A 21,498-nucleotide genomic window follows, 5' to 3' on the forward strand; every position below is an offset into this window, starting at 1 on the left:
TATAAGAACGCTACTACACTTGATCTTATACAAAAGGTTCTTAGAAGTGCTGTTTGGGGAGTAGCCTAGAGACAGGGGCTTGGATTGGCGAAAGCTCGCCTGGCAGCGGAGCGCCAGCTCCATGCCAAGATCCAACTAACATAGTTTTAACTGCAGCACCTTTAATCTACTACTAGTTCACTGCCTCCATACATGGTCCCCTTATCAAACGAGCTGTGTCAGGCAGAATTTTGGGTTGTTTTCATGGCTTCCATGTTAACTTTGTCGCCACCCTGCTGTGTAATCCACAAAATATACTGGCAAACTTTTATCATGTACCGATATTATTTGAGCGCTTCTTGCTCACCTCCTTTGGTTCCTCTCTGCCACCCATTGGTTTGAAGCCTGAGTCCATTTAGGGTATGTCGCCATGACACTCTCTAGCCTGCTGCCGCTGCCTCTGCATGCCGTCCCCTATAGTGTCAGGGTCAATTATTGGATGTTTTAGATGCTATCTAGCTTCATTCTGTCACTCTGTCATGGCCATGCTGTTGCCCATAATTTTGGCATAATGGTGCGATTAAGCAGCCTCAGAGGCATCCATGCATGCTGCCCCTGCTGTTTCCTGTCCATTTCCGTGGTGTTTCCATCCTTTTCTGAGGTTCCCAGGTGTTTGGCCAAGCTTCCCTGTGCAGAGCCTTGGTCCCCTTGAAAAATGCTCGAGTCTCCCATTGACTTCAATGGGGTTCGTTATTCGAGACGAGCACTCGAGCATCGGGAAAAGTTCGTCTCGAATAACGAGTACCCGAGCATTTTAGTGTTCGCTCATCTCTATTTAGAACCCATCCCGGACTTATCCCCGTACCGGGTTCTCCCTGTGTTTTAGGTTTTCCCCCCTGATATCCTAACCCTTGCACCTACCTAACCCCCTCCACCCCACCCCCCTTCACTGCAGCCACCATCTTCTGGTCCTTCACCTCAGAGTCATCCAGACAGGTCGAAGTGTCCTCTCGCAAACTCCCCACAATGGCTGCCTTAGCAGCGCTACCGTTTAAAATTGCATCTTTTAACGCTAAAGGACTAAACGTCCCAGAAAAGAGATCGCAGACTCTCTACTCTTTTCACAAGCAGAGAACTCAAGTACTGTGTGTACAGGAAACACACTTTAAGACTGACAACATGCCTACAATCAATTGCAAGCACTACCCTACTCATCTCCACAGCACTAACCCCGAGACAAAATCTAAAGGGGTCTCCATATTCATACACAAATCTGCACAATGCTCCATAGTGGAATCCGTAATTGACACCGAAGCCAGATACATTTTTTTAAAATGTGACATCCAGGGGTCTATATACACATTTGCTAACATCTATGCCCCGAACATCGACCAGACAAATTTCCTACTCAAAATACTGGAGAAACTAACCGAATTCACAAGTGGCTCTCTTATCCTGTGTGGTGATTTCAATTTAGCTATCAACCCCCTCATAGACACCTCTACAGGCAAAACATCCGTGTCATATGGCAAGCTAAATCGCATGCGTAAACTACTCCGCTCAATGCAGTTATGCGACATTTGGCGGCTGCACCATCCAGAGGGTAGGGATTATACATTCTATTCGCAAGTCCACAACACATACAGCAGAATAGATTACATTTACATTCAGCACCACCTCCTTCCTTCGGCTCTCTCCACAGAGATAGGCTCAATAATCACCTCGGACCATGCCCCGGTAACATGCACACTCTCTCTCCTACCCAATAGACGTTCTTCCTTTAATTGGAGATTGAACGAGACTCTATTACAGGACCAGCTCTGTCTAACGGAACTAAAGGAGGCCACTAACACTTTTCACCTGGACCACCAACATGACACCACATCCCCTGCCTTCAAATGGGAAATCCTCAAGCGCAACCTGAGGGGTATCCTCATAAAGCACGGATCCCATCTGAAAAAGACAGCGGGGGCTAAACTCAAATCCCTCCTACTCACTCTCCACGAACTGGAGGCCAAACACAAACAAACACTACTGCTTGACACTCTCCGCGAACTCACTGCAGTCAGACACGAAGTTAAAACTATTCTGGAGGCCAAACAACAACGGTTCAAACATCTGTGCTCCCACTCATTTTATGAATGGGGGAACAAGCCGGGGCGGCTACTAGCCAGGGCCCTTCGGGATAAGAGAGCATCTACCTATATAGCATCAATAAAAAAGGAAGGTAATACCCCTGTCCATACCACGGATGAGATAGCTGAGGCCTTTTCCTCTTATTACCACTCTTTATATAATCTCCCACCTCCCGCTACTACATTCGCCTCGCCGCAACCCCCGCGCACGTTGCAACAATACATTCAAGACACTGCTTTGCTAACTCTTTCTCAGGAGGATATAGAATCACTCGATTTACCCTTCACGCTGGAAGAGCTACAATCTGTGATAAAATCCCTGCCAGCAGGTAACAGCCCGGGACCTGATGGGTACACTGCTGCTTTCTATAAGGCCATGATTCACGAAATCACACCAAATTTGCTAGAGACATTCAATGCAGTTACCTCAACCAACCCCCTTCCCCCCTCGTTTCTTCACGCACTCATCACTGTAATACCCAAGGCGGGGAAAGATCCCCAGCTCTGTCCGAGCTACAGGCCGATATCCCTCATTAATACTGACACCAAAATTTATGCCAAAATGCTTGCCTGCAGATTAGCAAAATTTATGGGAGGCCTGGTCCACCCCGATCAGGTGGGTTTTATCCCAAATAGGGAGGCGAGGGATAACACTCTCAAATCCTTCTCCTTGATCCACCAAACAGCCCTATCTAAAACCCCTACCCTCATTCTATCCCTAGATGCCGAAAAGGCTTTTGATCGGGTGGACTGGACATTCTTAGAGGAAACTCTGTCCCAAATTGGATTGGGCCCCGCAATTAGGGCTAAAATCAGTGCCCTTTATTGTGCCCCTCAAGCACAAATTAGAATCAATGGCTCACTATCACCTCCCTTCTCCATCAAAAACGGGACCAGGCAGGGGTGCCCCCTGTCCCCCCTGCTCTACGCTCTAGTGATGGAACACCTTCTCATTGCTATCAGATCGCACCCAGATATCAAGGGAATCAGAGTGGGAAAAAGAGATTACAAATGCTCAGCTTTCGCTGATGATGTCCTCGTATACTTAACAAACCCCAGTACCTCTCTACCTCCACTTATGGCAGTCCTAGAAACGTTTGGCCATTTCAACAACCATAAAATAAACGTTACCAAAAGCGTAGCGATGGGGCTAGGGTTGCGGGACTCCGAGATACGTAGCCTCTGCCAACAATACCCTTTCTCCTGGCAGCAGAAGGCTATTACCTACCTCGGGATCCAAATCCCCTCAGATCTCAAATCCACATACGCTATGAACTACGAGAATTTCCTACAATCAGCAAAAAGGGACCTTGCGATCTGGGCGTCAAAACAAATCTCATGGATGGGGAGGGTGAGCTGTGTCAAAATGACCCTACTGCCAAGACTCCTATATCTTTTTCAAATGATCCCATTAGCCTTGCCCAAACTGTTCTTTCAGAAATTAGGGAGTCTTCTTAATAAATTCATCTGGTCCTCTTCATCCCCTAGAATAGCTAAAAATACAATGGTGCTGAGAAAAGTACAGGGGGGGCTGGGACTGCCCGAATGCAGGCATTACTTCTTTGCAGCTACGTATGCGAGGGTCCTGGACTGGTTCCATAACAGCACACATAAACTATGGGTTCAGATAGAAGAGAGCCTCTCTCCGGTTCACTTAACCACTCTGCCCTGGTCCCATTCGTATGCATCTCTAAACCACCTCCTGGACACACTCCCCTATGTATCTGCTCAAACACTAAAAACGCTAAAAAGACTAGACCCCACTACCCGCCTATTCGACCCCGATGGGCCAATGGTCCCCATCACAGACAACCCAGACTTCCCTCCGGGGAATCACTCTGAGTTTCTCGCCCCCATCAGATCTGGTGTCACCCTGATGTTCAAGGACCTGATACAAGACTCCTCTCTCAAACCCCTTGACAAACTTATCTCCCAACCCATGTGCACACCACGCACTACTTGGGAATACAAACAGTTGCTCCACTTTTATACCGCACACAAAAGACGCCTCAACCTTCACCGCCAGCTACGACCCTTCGAACACATGTGCACATCTCCTACAGCTATTTCCCACCCGATCTCAGTGATCTATGGCCTCTTTCAGGACGAGTGGGCTAAAGAAACCCCGCATTACGTAAATGCTTGGGAGAAGGAACTGGGTAGAACCTTTACAACAGACGAGTGGTCAAAAGCTTATGAACTCTGTCATAAAATCTCTGTCTCAGGTAGGGCCCAGGAAACTAATTTCAAAATCTTGTCCAGATGGTACTGGACCCCAGCTAAATTACACTCCATCTACACTTCCTGTCCAGCCGAGTGCTGGAGATGCAGACAAGATGTAGGCAATATGTTACATATTTGGTGGGAATGCCCAGTTTTACAGCCCTTCTGGACCCGAGTTGTGGACCTTGTAAACGACCTAACTGGCAGCTCACTGAGAAATGACCCAGCACACCTCCTGTTATCTATTCTCCCACTATCAACCTCAAAAGCCAAAAGGTCACTGACTGTTTTTTTACTGATTGCAGCCCGAGCGCTGATCCCCAGACTGTGGAAGTCCACCCGGGTGCCAACCATGTCGGACTGGTTCTCAGAAATATTGTTTTTGAAAAGGATGGAGGAGCTTTCTGCGGACTCCCACCGCACAGGCGACAGCCACATCCTGACTTGGGGCCCTGGTTGGACTTTATGCACTCTTCCACCTATACCACGCTGCAGGACTGACTCTCCCCCTCCCTACACTCCAAATACCCCTCACTCCTACCACATCCCTGCATTCCCTATCCCCATGGTTTAAATTTGTTTTTCTCTTCTCTGTACAATTTGGAAAAATAGATAATGTTATCAGTTGCATAAGTCTATGATGTTCTCTACACATTGTAATTGTAAGGAGCAACTGCGTTTAACGAATGCATTCTTTGTAACCGTAAATGCTTACATTTTGCTCTCGCAATATAATGCTACTAATTTATATGTCTGTACCCTCTTTGCAATTTCAATAAAGCTTGTTTGAATACAAAAAAAAATACCCTTGCAGTCACTATACTGTACACATAAATATATCCATGCAGTCACTATACTGTACACATAAATATATCCCTGCAGTCACTATATACTGTACACATAAATATATTCCTGCAGTCACTTTACCTCACACATAAATATATCCATGCAGCTACTATATACTGTACACATAAATATATCCCTCCAGTCAGTATATACTGTACACATAAATATATCCATGCAGCTACTATATACTGTAAACATAAATATATCCCTCCAGTCACTATATACTGTACACATAAATATATCCATGCTGTCACTATATACCTCACACATAAATATATTCCTGCAGTCACTATACTGTACACATAAATATATCCCTACAGTAACTATTTACTGTACACATAAATGTATCCATGCAGTCACTATACCTCACATAAAAAAATATACCTCCAGTCACTATATACTATACACATAAATATATCCCTGCAGTCACTATACTGTACACATAAATATATCCCTGCAGTCACTATACTGTACACATAAATGTATCCATGCAGTCAATATATATTGTACACATAAATATATCCCTGCAGTCACTATATACTGTACACATAAATGTATCCATGCAGTCACTATATATTGTACACATAAATATATCCCTGCAGTCACTATACTGTACACATAAATACATCCCTCCAGTCACTATATACTGTATACATAAATATATTCTTGCAGTCACTTTACCTCACACATAAATATATCCATGCAGTTACTATATACTGTACACATAAATATGTTCCTGCAGTCACTATACCTCACACATAAAAATATCCCTGCAGTCATTATACTGTACACATAAATATATCCACGCAGTCACTATATAATGTGCACATAAATATATCCCTGCATTCACTATACTGTACACATAAATATAACCCTGCAGTCACTATATACTGTACACATAAATATATCCCTGCTGTCACTATACAAATATATCCATGCAGTCACTATATGCTGTACACATAAATATATCCATGCAGTCACTATACCTCGCACGTAAAAATATCCCTGCAGTCACTATACTGTACACAAAAATATATCATTGCAGTCACTATACTGTACACAAAAATATATTCCTGCAGTCACTATATACTGTACACATAAATATATCCCTCCAGTCACTATATACTGTACACATAAATATATCCATGCAGCTACTATATACTGTACACATAAATATATTCCTGCAGTCACTATACTGTACACATAAATATATCCCTGCATTCACTATACTGTACACATAAATTTATCCCTGCAGTCACTATGCTGTACACATAAATATATCCCTCCAGTCACTATATACTGTACACATAAATATATCCCTGCAGTCACTATACTGTACATATAAATATATCCCTGCAGTCACTATATACTGTACACATAAACATATCCCTGTAGTCACTATACTGTACATACAGATATATGCATGCCGTCAATATACCTCGCACATAAAAATATCCTTGCAGTCACTATATACTATACACAAAAATATATCCATGTAGTCACTATACTGCAGACAGAAATATATCCCTGCAGTCACTATACTGTACACATAAATATATCCATGCAGTCACTATACCTCACACATAAAAATATCCCTGCAGTCACTATATACTGTACACATAAATATATCCCTGCAGTCACTATACTGTACACATAAATATATCCCTGCAGTCACTATATACTGTACACATAAGTATATCCCTGCAGTTACTATACTGTACATCTAAATATATCCATGCAGTCACTATATACTGTACACATAAATATATCCCTCCAGTCACAATATACTGTGCATAAAAATGTATCCATGCAGTCACTATATATTGTACACATAAATATATCCCTGCAGTCACTATACTGTACACATAAATATATCCCTCCAGTCACTATATACTGTACACATAAATGTATCCATGCAGTCACTATATATTGTACACATAAATATATCCCTGCAGTCACTATACTGTACACATAAATACATCCCTCCAGTCACTATATACTGTATACATAAATATATTCTTGCAGTCACTTTACCTCACACATAAATATATCCATGCAGTTACTATATACTGTACACATAAATATGTTCCTCCAGTCACTATACCTCACACATAAAAATATCCCTGCAGTCATTATACTGTACACATAAATATATCCACGCATTCACTATATACTGTACACATAAATATATCCCTGCAGTCACTATACTGTACACATGAATATATTCCTGCAGTCACTATACTGTACACAAAAATATATCCATGCAGTCACTATGCTGTACACATAAATATATCCCTCCAGTCACTATATACTGTACACATAAATATATCCCTGCAGTCACTATACTGTACATATAAATATATCCCTGCAGTCACTATATACTGTACACATAAATATATCCCTGTAGTCACTATACTGTACATACAGATATATGCATGCCGTCAATATACCTCGCACATAAAAATATCCTTGCAGTCACTATATACTATACACATAAATATATCCATGTAGTCACTATACTGCAGACATAAATATATCCCTGCAGTCACTATACCTCACACATAAAAATATCCCTACAGTCACTATACACTGTACACATAAATATATCCCTGCAGTCAATATACTGTACACATAAATATATCCCTGCAGTCACTATATACTGTACACATAAATATATCCCTGCAGTTACTATACTGTACATCTAAATATATCCATGCAGTCACTATATACTGTACACATAAATATATCCCTCCAGTGACAATATACTGTGCACAAAAATGTATCCATGCAGTCACTATATATTGTACACATAAATATATCCCTGCAGTCAATATACTGTACACATAAATATATCCCTGCAGTTATTATACTGTACACATAAATACATCCCTCCAGTCACTATATACTGTATACATAAATATATTCCTGCAGTCACTTTACCGCACACATAAAAATACCCTTGCAGTCACTATACTGTACACATAAATATATCCATGCAGTCACTATACTGTACACATAAATATATCCCTGCAGTCACTATATACTGTACACATAAATATATTCCTGCAGTCACTTTACCTCACACATAAATATATCCATGCAGCTACTATATACTGTACACATAAATATATCCCTCCAGTCAGTATATACTGTACACATAAATATATCCATGCAGCTACTATATACTGTAAACATAAATATATCCCTCCAGTCACTATATACTGTACACATAAATATATCCATGCTGTCACTATATACCTCACACATAAATATATTCCTGCAGTCCCTATACTATACACATAAATATATCCATGTAGTCACTATACTGCAGACATAAATATATCCCTGATGTCACTATACTGTACACATAAATGTATCCATGCAGTCACTATACCTCACATAAAAAATATACCTCCAGTCACTATATACTATACACATAAATATATCCCTGCAGTCACTATACTTTACACATAAATATATCCCTGCAGTCACTATACTGTACACATAAATATATCCCTCCAGTCACTATATACTGTACACATAAATGTATCCATGCAGTCACTGTATATTGTACACATAAATATATCCCTCCAGTCACTATATACTGTATACATAAATATATTCTTGCAGTCACTTTACCTCACACATAAATATATCCATGCAGTTACTATATACTGTACACATAAATATGTTCCTCCAGTCAATATACCTCACACATAAAAATATCCCTGCAGTCATTATACTGTACACATAAATATATCCCTGCAGTCAATATATATTGTACACATAAATATATCCCTGCAGTCACTATATGCTGTACACATAAATATATCCCTGCAGTCACTATACTGTACACATAAATATATTCCTGCAGTCACTATACTGTACACAAAAATATATCCATGCAGTCACTATGCTGCACACATAAATATATCCCTCCAGTCACTATAAACTGTACACATAAATATATCCCTGTAGTCACTATACTGTACATACAGATATATGCATGCCGTCAATATACCTCGCACTTAAAAATATCCTTGCAGTCACTATATACTATACACATAAGTATATCCATGTAGTCACTATACTGCAGACATAAATATATCCCTGCAGTCACTATACCTCACACATAAAAATATCCCTACAATCACTATATACTGTACACATAAATATATCCCTGCAGTCACTATACTGTACACATATATATATTCCTGCAGTCACTATATACTGTACACATAAATATATCCCTGCAGTTACTATACTGTACATCTAAATATATCCATGCAGTCACTATATACTGTACACATAAATATATCCCTCCAGTGACAATATACTGTGCACAAAAATGTATCCATGCAGTCACTATATATTGTATACATAAATATATCCCTGCAGTCAATATACTGTACACATAAATATATCCATGCAGTCACTATACTGTACACATAAATACATCCCTCCAGTCACTATATACTGTATACATAAATATATTCCTGCAGTCACTTTACCTCACACATAAATATACCCTTGCAGTCACTATACTGTACACATAAATATATCCATGCAGTCACTATACTGTACACATAAATATATCCCTGCAGTCACTGTATACTGTACACATAAATATATTCCTGCAGTCACTTTACCTCACACATAAATATATCCATGCAGCTACTATATACTGTACACATAAATATATCCCTCCAGTCAGTATATACTGTACACATAAATATATCCATGCAGCTACTATATACTGTAAACATAAATATATCCCTCCAGTCACTATATACTGTACACATAAATATATCCATGCTGTCACTATATACCTCACACATAAATATATTCCTGCAGTCCCTATACTGTACACATAAATATATCCCTACAGTCACTATTTACTGTACAAATAAATGTATCCATGCAGTCACTATACCTCACATAAAAAAATATACCTCCAGTCACTATATACTATACACATAAATATATCCCTGCAGTCACTATACTGTACACATAAATATATCCCTCCAGTCACTATATACTGTACACATAAATGTATCCATGCAGTCACTATATATTGTACACATAAATATATCCCTGCAGTCACTATACTGTACACATAAATACATCCCTCCAGTCACTATAAACTGTATACATAAATATATTCTTGCAGTCACTTTACCTCACACAAAAATATATCCATGCAGTTACTATATAGTGTACACATAAATATGTTCCTCCAGTCACTATACCTCACACAGAAAAATATCCCTGCAGTCATTATACTGTACACATAAATATATCCACGCATTCACTATATACTGTAAACATAACTATATCCCTGCAGTCGCTATACTGTACACATAAATATATCCATGCAGTCAATATATATTGTACACATAAATATATTCCTGCAGTCACTATATGCTGTACACATAAATATATCCCTGCAGTCACTATACTGTACACATAAATATATCCCTCCAGTCACTATATACTGTACACATAACTATATCCATGCAGTCACTATATATTGCACACATAAATATATACCTGCAGTCACTATACTGTACACATAAATATATCCCTCCAGTCACTATATATTGTACACATAAATATATTCCTGCAGTCACTTTACCTTACACATAAATATATCCATGCAGTTACTATATACTGTACACATAAATATATTCCTGCAGTCACTATATTGTACACATAAATATATCCCTGCATTCACTATACTGTACACATAAATATATCCATGCAGTCACTATATAATGTACACATAAATATATCGCTGCATTCACTATACTGTACACATAAATATGTCCCTGCAGTCACTATGTACTGTACACATAAATATATTCCTGCAGTCACTATACTGTACACAAAAATATATCCATGCAGTCACTATGCTGCACACATAAATATATCCCTCCAGTCACTATATACTGTACACATAAATATATCCCTGCAGTCACTATACTGTACACATAAATATATTCCTGCAGTCACTATACTGTACTCAAAAATATATCCATGCAGTCACTATGCTGTACACATAAATATATCCCTCCAGTCACTATATACTGTACACATAAATATATCCCTGCAGTCACTATACTGTACATATAAATATATCCCTGCAGTCACTATATACTGTACACATAAATATATCCCTGTAGTCACTATACTGTACATACAGATATATGCATGCCGTCAATATACCTCGCACATAAAAATATCCTTGCAGTCACTATATACTATACACATAAATATATCCATGTAGTCACTATACTGCAGACATAAATATATCCCTGCAGTCACTATACCTCACACATAAAAATATCCCTACAGTCACTATACACTGTACACATAAATATATCCCTGCAGTCAATATACTGTACACATAAATATATCCCTGCAGTCACTATATACTGTACACATAAATATATCCCTGCAGTTACTATACTGTACATCTAAATATATCCATGCAGTCACTATATACTGTACACATAAATATATCCCTCCAGTGACAATATACTGTGCACAAAAATGTATCCATGCAGTCACTATATATTGTACACATAAATATATCCCTGCAGTCAATATACTGTACACATAAATATATCCCTGCAGTTATTATACTGTACACATAAATACATCCCTCCAGTCACTATATACTGTATACATAAATATATTCCTGCAGTCACTTTACCGCACACATAAAAATACCCTTGCAGTCACTATACTGTACACATAAATATATCCATGCAGTCACTATACTGTACACATAAATATATCCCTGCAGTCACTATATACTGTACACATAAATATATTCCTGCAGTCACTTTACCTTACACATAAATAAATCCATGCAGCTACTATATACTGTAAACATAAATATATCCCTCCAGTCACTATATACTGTACACATAAATATATCCATTCTGTCACTATATACCTCACACATAAATATATTCCTGCAGTCCCTATACTATACACATAAATATATCCATGTAGTCACTATACTGCAGACATAAATATATCCCTGCAGTCACTATACTGTACACATAAATGTATCCATGCAGTCACTATACCTCACATAAAAAAATTTACCTCCAGTCACTATATACTGTACACATAAATATATCCCTCCAGTCACTATATACTGTACACATAAATGTATCCATGCAGTCACTACATATTGTACACATAAATATATCCCTGCAGTCACTATACTGTACACATAAATACATCCCTCCAGTCACTATATACTGTATACATAAATATATTCTTGCAGTCACTTTACCTCACACATAAATATATCCATGCAGTTACTATATACTGTACACATAAATATGTTCCTCCAGTCACTATACCTCACACATAAAAAATATCCCTGCAGTCATTATACTGTACACATAAATATATCCACGCATTCACTATATACTGTAAACATAACTATATCCCTGCAGTCGCTATACTCTACACATAAATATATCCATGCAGTCAATATATATTGTACACATAAATATATCCCTGCAGTCACTATATGCTGTACACATAAATATATCCCTGCAGTCACTATACTGTACACATAAATATATCCCTCCAGTCACTATATACTGTACACATAACTATATCCATGCAGTCACTATATATTGCACACATAAATATATACCTGCAGTCACTATACTGTACACATAAATATATCCCTCCAGTCACTATATACTGTACACATAAATATATTCCTGCAGTCACTTTACCTCACACTTAAATATATCCATGCAGTTACTATATACTGTACACATAAATATATTCCTACAGTCACTATATTGTACACATAAATATATCCCTACATTCACTATACTGTATACATAAATATATCCATGCAGTCACTATATAATGTACACATAAATATATCCCTGCATTCACTATACTGTACACATAAATATATCCCTGCAGTCACTATACTGTACACATAAATTTATCCATGCAGTCACTATACCTCGCACGTAAAAATATCCCTCCAGTCACTATACTGTTCACTTAAATATATCCCTGCAGTCACTATACTGTACACAAAAATATATCCATGCAGTCACTATATAATGTACACATAAATATATCCCTCCAGTTACTATATACTGTACACGTAAATAAATCCATGCAGTCACTATAACTCACATATAAAAATATCCCTACAGTCACTATACTGTACACATAAATATATCCCTCCAGTCACTATATACTGTACACATATATATATATCCATGCAGCTACTATATACTGTACACATAAATATATTCCTGCAGTCACTATACTGTACACATAAATATATCCCTCCAGTCACTATATACTGTACACGTAAATAAATCCATGCAGTAACTATACCTCACATATAAAAATATCCCTACAGTCACTATACTGTACACATAAATATATCCCTCCAGTCACTATATACTGTACACATAAATATATCCATACAGCTACTATATACTGTACACATAAATATATTCCTGCAGTCACTATACTGTACACATAAATATATCCCTGCATTCACTATACTGTACACATAAATATATCCCTGCAGTCACTATGCTGTACACATAAATATATCCCTCCAGTCACTATATACTGTACACATAACTATATCCATGCAGTCACTATATATTGCACACATAAATATATACCTGCAGTCACTATACTGTACACATAAATATATCCCTCCAGTCACTATATACTGTACACATAAATATATTCCTGCAGTCACTTTACCTCACACATAAATATATCCATGCAGTTACTATATACTGTACACATAAATATATTCCTACAGTCACTATATTGTACACATAAATATATCCCTACATTCACTATACTGTACACATAAATATATCCATGCAGTCACTATATAATGTACACGTAAATAAATCCATGCAGTAACTATACCTCACATATAAAAATATCCCTACAGTCACTATACTGTACACATAAATATATCCCTCCAGTCACTATATACTGTACACATAAATATATCCATGCAGCTACTATATACTGTACACATAAATATATTCCTGCAGTCACTATACTGTACACATAAATATATCCCTGCATTCACTATACTGTACACATAACTATATCCCTGCAGTCACTATGCTGTACACATAAATATATCCCTCCAGTCACTATATACTGTACACATAAATATATCCCTGCAGTCACTATACTGTATATATAAATATATCCCTGCAGTCAATATACTGTACATACAAATATATCCATGCCGTCAATATACCTCGCACATAAAAATATCCTTGCAGTCACTATATACTATACACAAAAATATATCCATGTAGTCACTATACTGCACACATAAATATATCCCTGCAGTCACTATACTGTACACATAAATATATCCCTGCAGTCACTATACTGTACACATAAATATATCCATGCAGTCACTATATCTTACACATAAAAATATCCCTACAGTCACTATATACTGTACACATAAATATATCCCTGCAGTCACTATACTGTACACATAAATATATCCCTGCATTCACTATACTGTACACATAAATATATCCCTGCAGTCACTATGCATTACACATAAATATATCCCTCCAGTCTCTATATACTGTACACATAAATATATCCCTGCAGTCACTATACTGTATATATAAATATATCCCTGCAGTCAATATACTGTACATACAAATATATCCATGCCGTCAATATACCTCGCACATAAAAATATCCTTGCAGTCACTATATACTATACACAAAAATATATCCATGTAGTCACTATACTGCACACATAAATAAATCCCTGCAGTCACTATACTGTACACATAAATATATCCCTACAGTCACTATACTGTACACATAAATATATCCATGCAGTCACTATACCTTACACTTAAAAATATCCCTACAGTCACTATCTACTGTACACATAAATATATCCCTGCAGTCACTATACTGTACACATAAATATATCCCTCCAGTCACAATATACTGTGCACAAAAATGTATCCATGCAGTCACTATATATTGTACACATAAATATATCCCTGCAGTCACTATATACTGTACACATAAATACATCCCTCCAGTCACTATATACTGTATACATAAATATATTCCTGCAGTCACTTTACCTCACACATAAATATATGCATGCAATTACTTTATACCGTACACATAAATATATCCATGCAGTCACTATACCTCACACATAAAAATATCCTTGCAGTCACCATACCTCACACATAAAAATATCCTTGCAGTCACTATACTGTACACATAAATATATCCATGCAGTCACTATACCTCACACATAAAAATATCCCTGCATTCACTATACTGTACACATAAATATGTCCCTGCAGTCACTATATACTGTACACATAAATATATCCATGCAGCTACTATATACTGTACACATAAATATATCCCTCCAGTCAGTATATACTGTACACATAAATATATCCATGCAGCTACTATATACTGTACACATACATATATCCCTCCAGTCACTATATACTGTACATATAAATATATCCATGCAGTCACTATATACCTCACACATAAATATATTCCTGCAGTCACTATACTGTACACATAAATATATCCCTACAGTCACTATTTACTGTACACATAAATGTATCCATGCAGTCACTATACCTCACACATAAAAATGTCCCTCCAGTCACTATATACTATACACATAAATATATCCCTGCAGTCACTATACTGTACACATAAATATATCCCTCCAGTCACTATATACTGTACACATAAATGTATCCATGCAGTCACTATATACTGTATACATAAATATATTCCTGCAGTCACTTTACCTCACACACAAATATATCCATGCAGTTACTATATACTGTACACATAAATATGTTCCTGCAGTCACTATACCTCACACATAAAAATATCCCTGCAGGCATTATACTGTACACATAAATATATCCATGAAGTCACTATACTGTACACATAAATATATCCCTGCAGTCACTATATACTGTACACATAAATATATACCTGCAGTCAATATACTGTACACATAAATATATCCATGCAGTCACTATATACTGTACTCATAAATATATACCTGCAGTCACTATACTGTACACATAAATATATCCATGCAGTCACTATATACTGCAGACGTAAATATATCCCTGCAGTCACTATACTGTACACATAAATATATCCATGCAGTCACTATACTGTACTCATAAATATATACCTGCAGTCACTATACTGTACACATAAATATATCCATGCAGTCACTATATACTGTACATATAAATATATCCATGCAGTCACTATATATTGTACACATAAATATATCCATGCAGTCACTATATACTGTACACGTAAATATATCCATGCAGTCACTATATATTGTACACATAAATATATCCCCGCAGTCACTATGTGCTGTACACATAAATATATCCCTGCAGTCACTATACTGTACACATAAATATATACATACAGTCAATATACTGTACACATAAATATATTACTGCAGTCACTATACTGTACTCATAAATATATACCTGCAGTCACTATACTGTACACATAAATATATCCATGCAGTCACTATATACTGTACACGTAAATATATCCCTGCAGTCACTATACTGCACACATAAATAAATCCATGCAGTCACTGTATACTGTACACATAAATATATCCCTGCAGTCACTATACTGTACATACAAATATATCCATGCAGTCAATATACCTCGCACATAAAAATATCCCTGCAGTCACTATATACTATACACATAAATATATCCATGTAGTCACTATACTGTACACATAAATATATCCCTCCAGTCACTATATACTTTACACATAAATGTATCCATGCAGTCACTATATATTGTACACATAAATATATACCTGCAGTCACTATACTGTACACATAAATACATCCCTCCAGTCACTATATACTATATACATAAATATATTCATGCAGTCACTTTACCTCACACATAAATATATCCATGCAGTTACTATATACTGTACACATAAATATATCCATGCAGTCACTATATCTAACACATAAAAATATCCCTGCAGTCACTATACTGTACACATAAATATATCCCTGCAGTCACTATATGCTGTACACATAAATATACCCCTGCAGTCACTATATACTGAATACATAATTATATTCCTGCAGTCACTTTACCTCACACATAAATATAACCATGCAGTTACTATATACTGTACACATAATTATATCCTCGCAGTCTTTATACCTCACACATAAAAATATCCCTGCAGTCACTATACTGTACACATAAATATATCCATGCAGTCACTATATACTGTACACATAAATATATCCCTGCAGTCACTATACTGTACATACAAATATATTCATGCAGTCAATATACCTCGCACATAAAAATATCCCTGCAGTCACTATATACTATACACATAAATATATCCATGTAGTCACTATACTGGCCACTTAAATATATCCCTGCAGTCACTATACTGTACACATAAATATATCCCTGCAGTCACTATACTGTACTCATACATATATCCCTGCAGTCACTATACTGTACACATACATATATCCATGCAGTCACTATATACTGTACACATAAATATATCCATGCAGTCACTATACCTCGCACATAAAAATATCCCTACACTCACTATACTGTACACATAAATATATCCCTGCAGTTACTATACTGTACATCTAAATATATCCACGCCGCCACTCTATACTGTACACATAAATATATTCCTGCAGTCGCTATACTGTACACATAAATATATTCCTGCAGTTGCTATACTGTACACATAAATATATACCTGCAGTCACTATACTGTACACATAAATATATCCATGCAGTCACTATACTGTTCACATAAATATATCCATGCAGTCACTATACTGTACACATAAATATTTCCCTGCAGTCACTATACTGTACACATAAATATATCCATGCAGTCACTATATACCGTACACATAAATATATCCCTGCAGTCACTATACTGTACACATAACTATATCCCTGCAGTCACTATACTGTACACATAAATATATCCATGCAGTCACTATATGCTGTACACATAACTATATCCCTGCAGTCACTATACTGTACACATAAATATATCCATGCAGTCACTATATACTGTACATATAAGTATATCCCTGCAGTCACTATACTGTACACATAAATATATCCATGCAGTCACTATATACTGTACATATAAATATATCCATGCAGTCACTATATACTGTACACATAAATATATCCATGCAGTCACTATACTGTACACATAAATATTTCCCTACAGTCACTATACTGTACACATAAATATATCCATGCAGTCACTATATACTGTACATATAAGTATATCCATGCAGTCACTATATACTGTACACATAAATATATCCATGCAGTCACTATATACTGTACACATAAATATATCCATGCAGTCACTATATACTGTACATATAAGTATATCCCTGCAGTCACTATACTGTACACATAAATATATCCATGCAGTCACTATATACTGTACATATAAATATATCCATGCAGTCACTATATACTGTACACATAAATATATCCCTGCAGTCACTATACTGTACACATAAGTATTTCCCTACAGTCACTATACTGTACACATAAATATATCCATGCAGTCACTATATACTGTACATATAAGTATATCCATGCAGTCACTATATTGTACACATAAATATATCCCTCCAGTCACTATATACTGTACACATAAGTATATCCCTGCAGTCACTATATACTGTACACATAAATACATCCCTCCAGTCACTATATACTGTACACATAAATATATCCCTGCAGTCACTATATACTGTACACATAAATATATCCCTGCAGTCACTATACTGTACACATAAATATATTCCTGCAGTCACTATACTGTACACATAAATATATCCCTGCAGTCACTATACTGTACACATAAATATATCCCTGCAGTCACTATACTGTACACATAAATATATTCCTGCAAAATATGAAAATACACATACAGCAACAGCAGCAAGTCTAGTTCATTATTGTAGCATCTGAATTATGGTGAAAGCATTAAAACAATATCAGAGATAAGCTGAGAACATGTATAGGGTAATAGCACCAGGCTCTGGTCAGTACATAAATACAATCACTAACAGCAGTTTGGTAAATACAAGCTAATAAACTAATCTTTATATATAAAAACGGCAGAAGGACCAACAATAACATCCAGGTCCAGGACATAAAGGTATCATGCTAACCAAGCTCAGTCCATGAATACAGCACCAAAACCCAACAGCACCAAACGGAGGCCAATAAAAAGCTGAACCAAGGTCACCACCTACATATATACATCATAGTAAATTTGCATATATATATAGTGCCCATTGATTACGTCATGACACCATCACGTTGCCTGCATCACACTGTATACAAGGACACTATAAATTCTTCATTACACTGAAGGATGGAGATTTTCCCCTCAGACCAACGTGAAAGTTCTGAACGTTAGTCCACATTTTTAGTCCAACCAGACAACACAACGCAGTATAATACAATACACTATAATGCACTATAATACAGTATAATACTATACAGTATAAAACAATAAAGTAAAGCACAATACACTACGATAAAAAACTGTACAATACAACACAATACACTAGAATAAAATACAATACAGAACGATACGTTATTAGTATATTACAATATTGTACAATGCCGTACACTACAATACAAAACAGTATAGTACAACAAAATATAGTACAATATTTCAATACAATAGAGTACAATTCAACAATAAGATACAATAACTACAATACAGTGCCACACAATACAATACACTACAGTTCAGGACAATACAATACAATACAGTACAATTCAATACAATAAGATACAATAACTACAATACAGTGCCAAACAATACAATACACTACAGTTCAGGACAATACAATGCAGTAAAACTATACAATGTACAGTACAATGCAGAACAATACAACACAATACAGTACAGTAAAAAGTAAAACTGTAGAATAAATTACAACACAATTCAGTGCAATACATTATAGTATTGTACAAGACAATGCAGAGCAGTACAGTAACATTGAAAACAATAAACTACAATACAGAACAACAAAATACAGTAAACACAATACAATAAAGTACAAAACAATACAGTACAGTACAGTAGAATACAATGCAGTACAATACAAAACAATACAGCAAAATACTATATAATCCAGTACAATACAATACATTAAAATGCAGTACAAAAAAATACAACACAATACAGTAAAAAGCAATACACTACAGTACAATACATTACAATCATTACAATAATTGTCAATACAGAACAAAACAGTACAGTACAATACAGTAGAATAAAATACAATACATTATATTATAATACAATACAGTAGCTTTCACTTCTGTACAACACAAAACAGTACAATACAAAACAGTACAGTTCAAAATATAGTACAATAATTCAATACAGTAAAACAATACAATTCAGTTAAATACAGTACAATACAATACAGTACATTATATTACTGTACAATAAGATGCAGAACAATAATGTACAGTAAAAAGCAATAGAGTACAATAAAGTATAATACAATACAGTAAAGTACAGAGCAATACAACAAAATATTGTACAAAACAATATAATACTATACAGTACTTATAATACTGTACAATACAATACAGTGCAATACATTACAGAACAATAAAAAACAATTCAGTACAATAAAGTACAATGCAATACAATACAATACAACAAGGCAGAGCAATAGAGCAGAGTACAATACAACACAATATAGTACAAAACACTAAGATACAGCTATCTGTGGTCTTACATAGGACTGCAGGTGACATCTACTACATGATCTGTACCCAGAGATATCACTGTTATCTGTGGTCTTACATAGGACTGCAGGTGACATCTACTACATGATCTGTACCCAGAGATATCACTGTTATCTGTGGTCTTACATAGGACTGCAGGTGACATCTACTACATGATCTGTACCCAGAGATATCACTGTTATCTGTGGTCTTACATAGGACTGCAGGTGACATCTACTACATGATCTGTACTCAGAGATATCACTGTGTTATCTGTGCTGTTACATAGGACTGCAGGTCACATCTACTACATGATCTGTACTCAGAGATATCACTGTGTTATCTATGGTGTTACATAGGACTGCAGGACACATCTACTACATGATCTGTACTCAGAGATATC

Source organism: Engystomops pustulosus, chromosome 3 (assembly GCF_040894005.1).
Source record: "Engystomops pustulosus chromosome 3, aEngPut4.maternal, whole genome shotgun sequence".
NCBI classification, from domain to species: Eukaryota; Metazoa; Chordata; class Amphibia; order Anura; family Leptodactylidae; genus Engystomops; species Engystomops pustulosus.